An 8,662-nucleotide genomic window follows, 5' to 3' on the forward strand; every position below is an offset into this window, starting at 1 on the left:
TTCACGGTATATAATGGTTCGACTTACATGGATGACGTGCTAAAGATCGATGAGGACTTATAATGGTTGGAGCGATTCTGCTAAGTTTGATAACGACCGATAAGAGTTGATAAAGGTCGGATCATGTCCGATAAGGTTGCTAAGGGCAGATAGAGTTTGATAAGGATCGGATCCAATGTGATAAGTTTTAGACCGACCTATAAGGGTTGACAATTGCGACTCGTAGCGAGTCCGATAAGGTTGATAACGAGCGATAAGAGATGATAAGGGCCTATACTGGTCCGATCAATTTTCATAACATTGATAATAACACCGGGTGACGTGGTTCCTAAGTACAGCGGCGATACGTTTGCACGACGTCGCGGGTTTCAATGTATTTTCGGGTGCTGGGGCCGCTTTTGGTGCAGTAAAATTTCACCAACTTATGTCATTGGTTTCTAGAAATGTAATATTTTCCTTATTTATTGACACTTCAAATATATGTAGCCCGGAGCAGACGCTGGTTCTGTCTCATCACCTCCCGAGGGGCAAGCGCGGGAACTTGAAGGTCGGTCTTTCGTTTTTTCGCTATTTTCTCGTTTGCTAATTAAGCCTATGTTCGCGGTTTGACTTACGTTACTGGCATTTTAGAAGTGTAGTTTACCTGCATATTTTAACGTGCGACATTTACGTAAAGCGATATTCTCGCCGGAATCGTGGTCAAATGCCGTAGTGCGAAAAGCGCACACTGGAGTGCTTCTACAACAATCCCGCTGAGCACTTTAAAATGCGTAAGCTGTCATGCTAACGAGTATCGCACGCGTTTTCTTGCTTTTTTAACTGCTTTTCTTTTGCCATCTCCCTTTCATCCTTCCTCATACGTGGTATTTCACTTAACTTGAACCAAAGCTATATGGACGCTAAGGCGAACTACTGAACTACTCGTGTAGACTGGTAGAATTTTCTTTCAAAATATTATTTTCGTTAAACTTCGCGCCATATTGTTGATTATTAGAGGTGGAAATAAATGCGGAAGCTCTATTCGTTGAGCTTCACGCCGAAATCCCGCCAGGAGTACGTCAGTGTGAAGCGACAAACTTCAAAGTATTTCGTTCGTATTTGCGCCATCGTGGCTGGGCATAGAAGTTCTTGACGCTTTCTAACTTCACTCTTTGGCCTCTCTTCAGAACGAAGCGTATACCGTCTTGGCCAATAGACCGCTAACTAGGTCTTCTACCACCCAGACTGCGCCCGTGTACGACAGACAAAGAAAAGATTGCGCGCGTACAGGGAGGGGGTCTGTCAAAGTGTGCCATTTTTTTTTCTGGCTCATCCCTGTGGGCCCTGTACGTAGACGATCATGCACCGAAGCTCCTGCAAGCAGGCTTACTGTAAAGCAGCAACGATGGCTTCCGTGGTTACTTCGACGGGGCCTCACAGGCGCTCGCAAATGTCCAGAGTGGATTATGATCATTCGCACAGCATACTTGCACTTGTAAACATAATTCAGCCAGAAGAACGACAAGTTCACATTACGGTTTCCTCTCTTTGACCGACGGAGACGCTTATGCGTACAACGTCACTGGTGTACTGTGCATACGCTGGGCCGAGAGCTGTGTAGGCTTATCGCTACTGTTGTGTATAGGCCACCGTGAGAAGCTTAGAAACAAGCTTAAAAGTGATTCCACCTCATTAGGGAGTCACTCAAAAAAAATAAGGAAGGAAGTCGCCAAGAAAACTGCTCTTCATTAAGTTCGCTAGCAAATGCGATGTTTCAAAACTGAATAAGATTGCGAAATATTTGCGAATGTTTGCCGAAAGGTTCACGAAAGAAAGTCATAAAACTACTCACCTGGTGATCAGCTGCACACCGTAGTCTGGTTCCGGAGTTCCGAGACACGCGCACATATTCAAGAACAAGGAACGAAATGACTGCAACAGTTTCTTTTTATTACGGTGGCTCACCTGAAGATGACGACCATGTATAATCTTCTTCACGCTTGCTGTAGATTCCTTGGAACCATGTACCCGAGGAATTATAATACGGTCTAATATATTACGTGTAATATAATAATATTATGTAACACACGCTTGAATTAACAACTCGAATGTTGAAAATTCTGAGAAAAGAATATTGTGAGTTTACTTGCGTAATATCGCTTCTGTAGAATGCTGACAGACTCGTGTTATCTATTGTCGCAAACCACATAACCATGCATTTGGGAGCACGGAACAAGCGACTGGTTCTCTTCCACATCCACTAGGCTCTGAGTTGAGTAGGAATTGAAAACTTTTCAGGTTCTTCATGACTGACGACGAACGCAATGCTCTCATTCGCACCGTGTCGTTGAAGCTATATTAGTTGCAACGATTCCCTCTCCATCTTTCCTTGTCCACTCTGTGTCTTTGGGCCAACCTGCTCGACTAAGCCTGCGTTGCACAAGACTACAATTTGTGCTCCGCTAAGTTGATACCCAGAATTTATTATACGAGCACGAGAAAAACGACGCTTAGACCTAGTGCAGCATGTTGGATTCGCTCGAGAAAGGTTTCCGCTGGGGATATTAAACAGAGCAGTTACTAATTAATTTACAAATTAAATTTTTGCACGCACAACATTTCTTTCTTTTTGAACATATATACTCGTAACTGGAAATAACCGTAACTGTGCCGATAAAAGTTTCCGGCGCTAGCTATTAATACGTGAGCGTTCTTTGGTGAGCCCTGCCACGCAAGAATTTTTCAGAATTTCTGTAGCTTTATTCAGTTGGGCGTGTATCAAGCATTAACTCGAGTTTGGTTCTCATACAAATGCATTCGTAGCGGAAATGCATGGAGAAAATGAAAGAATAGACGAGAAAAAGTGCTGTTCATCTTCTTCCCCACGTACTTGTGCTACGAATATCGAATATTGAAAGGGTCCTGAAGCGCTTCTTGGACATAGCATGGCAACATTGACGATCTCTTAAGTAGGCTCCTGCGAACATGTGAGCCAAATGTTATTGTTCGGCTGCACACAGCATGTAATTTACAATCTCGTGTCAAAAGCAACGAAAATTCCCTTGCTCTCGCTTCAGCATTGTCGTCACGCAGTGTCATCACAGGCAGCTGGACTCACCCGTTGGCTGATTTCGCGATCGCTAGAAAATTCTCAGTAACGGAAAAATCGCTCATTTGCGTTAAATAAATTAAAAACTGTACATGTCTGCCATCTTGAAAAAGAAAGAAAGCCATTTTATCTTTGCGCTGCCGCTCGACAGCTGCGCGTTGCTGCGACAGCTGCGCGTGACCTCCGAGATCGGAATCGTAGCGTAGTTAGCGCTGCCGCAACGGGGCGTCGCCACGAGCCGCCTCACGTTCAACCTCTGGGCGGGGCCACGGAGTAAATGGGCGGGGCCAAAGTGTAATTGCTCCCCTTCCGTCCTCTTGCCGCCGTCCGTATGTAGCTTCCAGCGCGATAGTGTGGAAGTGCAAGGAATGAACTACGTCTAAGTTCGCTTGAGCTTGAAGGATTCGATAAACAAATGCGGTAGGAGATTCGTGAGGCGATGTAATTGAAATGATGTAATTCTGCGATTAGTTAGAAAAGTAGAGGTACTTATAGTAGCGTTCGCAACCGAACGTAAACGTATTACGTACGAACGTAAAGAAATAGCGTTGTCCTCACTGCGCATGCTCCGACCGTTATTAGGTTTTTGTGATTTACGTGAGCTATGATAGCGTACTTTATTTCGCGAGTTTAGCGTTCGTAATGTTTGCGTACGCTAAGAACTACCGTTGTTGAGCATGGAGGCACCAATGGCACCCGCTTCAGCGTGAATTGCCGTATATGGCTACACACTCTCTCTCGTTGGTGGCCAGCATGGACGAAAGCAAAAAAATATACGAGAGGCCCTGACGTCACGTTTTTGAAGCTGCAAATGCAGCCATGTTGATGTGCCATATCCCTTTGCGCCTCCAATCAGCTCGAAGGAGCAGATAGGCGCAAGCTTTGAACTTGCATTGCCACGAGCCACCGGAATCGTGTGCTACCGACACGTCAGAAGAAAGCCTGCGAAACTTCTGTAACAGTTTTAATGAAGCAGACGGGCTCCTGTGTTTTCCGTGGCACATTGAAGAATACTGTTAAGACCCGCGCCGCAATTGCTTGAGTATCTCTGTTGTTCGCTGACACTCAAACTCGTAGATCCTAAACGCAACTTTAAAGCTTACACACCACGCCCCAAAGTCAGCTTGTCTCGCGAACAGAATCTGCTGCGAGAAATACACGGATCGTAAATTCCTATCTGACTTTTCAGAAGCCGAGAGCAGTAGCGAGAGCTTCAGGACCCCGGTTGCTGTGGCAACGTTGACGTTTGGAATACCCGTCCCACTGCTCCTTTGCGAAAGACAGCATGTGACTTCCGCCACACTTTCTCCAACACGTCCGTGGTGGCCTGGGCCTCTCCTGAGCTTTCCATCCTCTATGATGGCCAGTAACTATTCAAATGAGCTGTCCGTTCCTGTAAATTCACCTTAAACGTTAACTGTGAGCGCATAGCGAGTCCAGTTTTTGAGATCTTTGGGCGTTTCCGGCGTCCCTAAGCCTAACGACACGCGTCCGCAGAGCAATAACAATATTGGGTGCAAGAGAGAAAATCTGGGGCCTTTTACTCCTTGAATATCCTACTTTACCTATAGTACTACGAAAAAGTTTGTTTGGTCGTTTTGCATGCGCTTGTCCCTAGCGTGCAGGCATTCCGGTGTGAGTCTGTGTGTGAGTATCGATGCCGTTCGTTCTCCGCAACTGTTCCTAGTGCTCCATGTATGTTGCTGGTGAGTTTTCTGCGTTTTTGTCGCAATGATTACATAGGAAGTCATGTGATAGTCGTGAGAGGATCCCTGAACTGAAAAAAAAAAGATCACAGCGACAGAGCACCGTCTTGGAATTCTTTCAGGAAACTCTGTTTATGTTTCTTTCTTTCTGTTTTCGGTCGAGTCGGTGAAAAAATGATGCCGGGTATATCATCGAATGATCAGGACAAGAAAGCGTGACCTTGTTGCTTAGTTTCAGCTAACGCAAAGCAGCGCTGCGCGCAGAAATTTCTTTCAAACTTGTTCGAACCAACGCATTGCTTACTGTATATTTGCATATGATACGCTTGCGGCGATTACTTGCAGAGCGCCGTACAATGTGCTTGTATTTTGCTTGCAGGCATATCTCCGAGTAGAAGTGCCAGGCAGGTCCTAAGGTTGTTTGACATTATGTAGCCAAGCTCTACAATCACAAACATCGCGTGTAAAGACACAATGTAGAGATAAACACAAACACGTTACTCTCAAATTCTTGACAAATGTCTGCGTACAAAGGCTGTTTAGCGCGATGAGGAGAATACACTTTAGCTATGGTTCAATGTCTATTGCACAGTGCAATAAAATGCTAGCTTTGGTCGGTGGGTACATGTCCGAAAAGAAAACTTAGGAGAAAACGAGTAACAGCCCAAAGAACAGAATATACAGGCTTAGACATACGAAGCGCTGTGTCAGCGCTGAGTCTGTCTCAGTCTGCTCGTCCCCTTCTTTGCACTGTTACCCATGTCTTTTCTTTTTGCGTTCTTACACTCAGCATTTATGTGACGTCATGAACGCATTTTCTCCTCCGATTCAGATTCTTCCACTGTTCTTCAGACGTCTGTCAAAGTTGCCGGAGGTGAACAGATAGGCGGATCAGCGTGGTCAAACAACTGCAGCGCCAGATTTCCCTCTGGTGATTTTAACACGAAACTAGTTGCAAGTCTATAGCTTACGAGAATGGCCGGCGCGTGGGCACCGATCTCGGAAGCCATTCTCGCACTTTCATCGCCTTGTTCAGGCTGTTAACGAGATAAACAAATTACACAGCCGTGTTCAGCCGACCTCTACTCTCACTTGAAACCAGTCGCGTAGCCAGGGGGCGGCACACCTCGAACGTGCCCACCCACCCTCAAGATTTCAAAGTTAATATGCAGGCTTCACAGTCGCCCTCCCTCTCTTGTCAGCGGTCAAGTGCGTTGGCCCACCTGCCCCCCGCCGAAAAAAAATCTGGCTGCGCCACTGATTAAAAATGAGACGACACGTCGGACGAAGAGGAAGGAAGATGGCGCGAACTTGTGAGGAGCACGGACTGCATTCAGATGAAGCACTGCCAACGACGCAAAGCAAGGCTATGTTCTCTCCAACAGCGTGAAGCGCAGCGCGCGCTAGGCCTCGTGTCAGTGTTCACGAGTCAGTGTCGAGAACCGGCTGTGTATTTCCAAATGTGGGAGGAGTGTTGCCCATTGTGAGCTGCTAAACGTTTCGTGAAGCTTTCAGTGAGTCATCGTCGAAGCGAAGCACGATCAGAGTCGAAGAGTGGCGGATACTATAGCCTGATTCTCGATCGTGATTGTCCCACGTGACCTATAGCTTTCGCTGCACGCAGTTGGCGAGATGGAGTATAAGTGGCGTGAAATGACTGAGTTCTTATTTTGCTCTCAGTGGGGGTGCTTGCGCACATTTCTATATTCGATACACTAGCGTTTGCACTTAGTGCAATTCCGCCCTTAAGAATTAGTACCAGGCCGATATGATGCAAGAGTATTTTGGCTCAATTCTACTCCTTTATCCAACACTTCTAACCACCGCTCACGACCAGTTTAATCCGTTAATTACGTGGATGAGACCACTGCTATGACTACTGACAAAGCGGGGAATAGCGCGGGCATCGAATCCTTGTATTATCCCAGCCCTATAAGGCAATGAAGAAAGCCAGAGGGTAACCCAGGACTAACTTCAAAGCGCACCTCACATAGGAATAGTAACGGAAAACAGAGAAATTAATCAACAAAAAACGCATGTTATACGAGTCCACGTACGGTTTGAAATTGCGACTAGTCGTACCTAAAGCAATGCCCAACCAAGTTTAGAGCAGGGTTCTTATAGGTGCCGACAGTCGGAGCATGGCATCCCACAAGGTTGTCTTCGGCTTTCCGCCGCATTTAAGCGACAGTTCCTCAGCGCGTTGATCGGCTGCGATATGTATGCATATATTTTTTTTCTTTTCACAAAGCGTAATGTGCCAACTCAAAGCGCTTCTTTTTGTACACTTCCCGCCTGACGGGGCAGCGGTAGTGCACCGCCGAGTGCGGTCCCCTGCAGTTGGCGCAGCGGGGCCTGGCCCGATTTTGGCACTCCGTGTGGAAGTGGGGTCCCGCGCAGGTCCGGCAGTGGGTCGGTCGGTGGCACACCCGGGCCGAGTGCCAGTAGCCCTGGCAGTTGCGGCACATCATGGGCGGCTCGACGTACGGGTCGACGGGGAACCTGAGGAAGCCCAGCCGCACGTGCGACGGCAGCTCGACGTCGTCGCGGAACGTCAGCACGACGCTGCTGCGACTGAGGCGAACGTTGCTGCCGTCCTCCAGGCGCACGTTCTTGAACTGGCGGCGAGCGTGCACGACGCCGTTGCGGGCCAACATGGTGACCAAGTTGGACTCCGTGTAGTGGAACGGGACGGTGCGGATCTTGCCCATGTTCTTGGAGTACGAGCGCGGGACGTACACGGTCACCGGTATGCCGGCGACGGTGGTCATCTTGAGGAGCTCGCGAGCCACCTCGCCAGTCTTGACGTAGATGACGAGCGCACCGTGGTTGGTCATGCGGTGGCCTACAATCTCGTCCCCGGCCACGGCGCGCAAATCGCGAGCGAAGTGGTTCGGGTTCAGGTCCCAGAAGGAGACGTCGGGAACCGTGCTGCTGAAGATGACCGGAACGCCCTCGGTGTCCCGCTTCCGGTAGATTGCTCGCGGCGTGCTCGCGGCGTCCCCCGTGTCAACGTTGTAGAACTGCCCGTCCGGCAACGGGGCGATGGGGTTCCCGAAGCGGTCGGAAGGAGGACTGTCATCATCTTCCTCTTTGGTGATCTTGAGTATGTTGCCGTTCAAAAGCACCGTCCTCAGCTCCTTGGTCTTTCGCTTGAGGTCGGCCTCCTGCTGACTCGTCGTTGGCTGGCCAGTGGCGTCTGCAGCTACCGGCTCGCTTTGGTCCCATCGACTTTTTTTCGCGGGACGCCCCTCTGTTGAGCTAGTTGGCACTTTGCGTTTGAACTGGGAGTGTTCGTCTTGCGGTTGCTGAGCGTCCGAAGTGGAAGGGTCCTTCTCTTCGAGGCATGTGGTTTCCGAAGGCACATCACCGTCACTCTCCATGTCATCTAGAGAAATTGAATCCGAGCCCTGGTGCTTAGAAGCCAGAGCACCCAGACTAAATGGCTCTTTGAAGAGGGTGGCGTGGTTGAGAGTCTCGTCCAATGTTTCCGTGAGGTCCGCCAAGGTCTCCGGCAGTTCATTATCTAGTTCCGGAATTGTGGCGAGGGTCACCTCGAAGCCCGCTCGTGGTTTCGACGTCTTAGATGAAGTTTCCATGAGGTAAGCTGAGGGCACCGGTAGCTTTTCATCTAATTCAGGTATGCCAGACGAAGTCCGCTCAGCATAAGCTCCTGCTGAAGCTTCAATGCGTTCTGATGCGTGTTCAGCTCTTTCCGTGAGCTCAGTTGGATTCACTAACATCTTCTGAGTTGGCACTGACTCGGTGTGCGCAGGAAGCTCGCCACCGGCTTCAGTAGAAACTTCCGACGCGAATGGCGACTGTCTCGCGCACTCCTCACTCCCAGTTGGATACGAATATGGTGACG

Source organism: Dermacentor variabilis, chromosome 9, assembly GCF_050947875.1.
Source record: "Dermacentor variabilis isolate Ectoservices chromosome 9, ASM5094787v1, whole genome shotgun sequence".
Lineage (NCBI taxonomy): Eukaryota > Metazoa > Arthropoda > Arachnida > Ixodida > Ixodidae > Dermacentor > Dermacentor variabilis.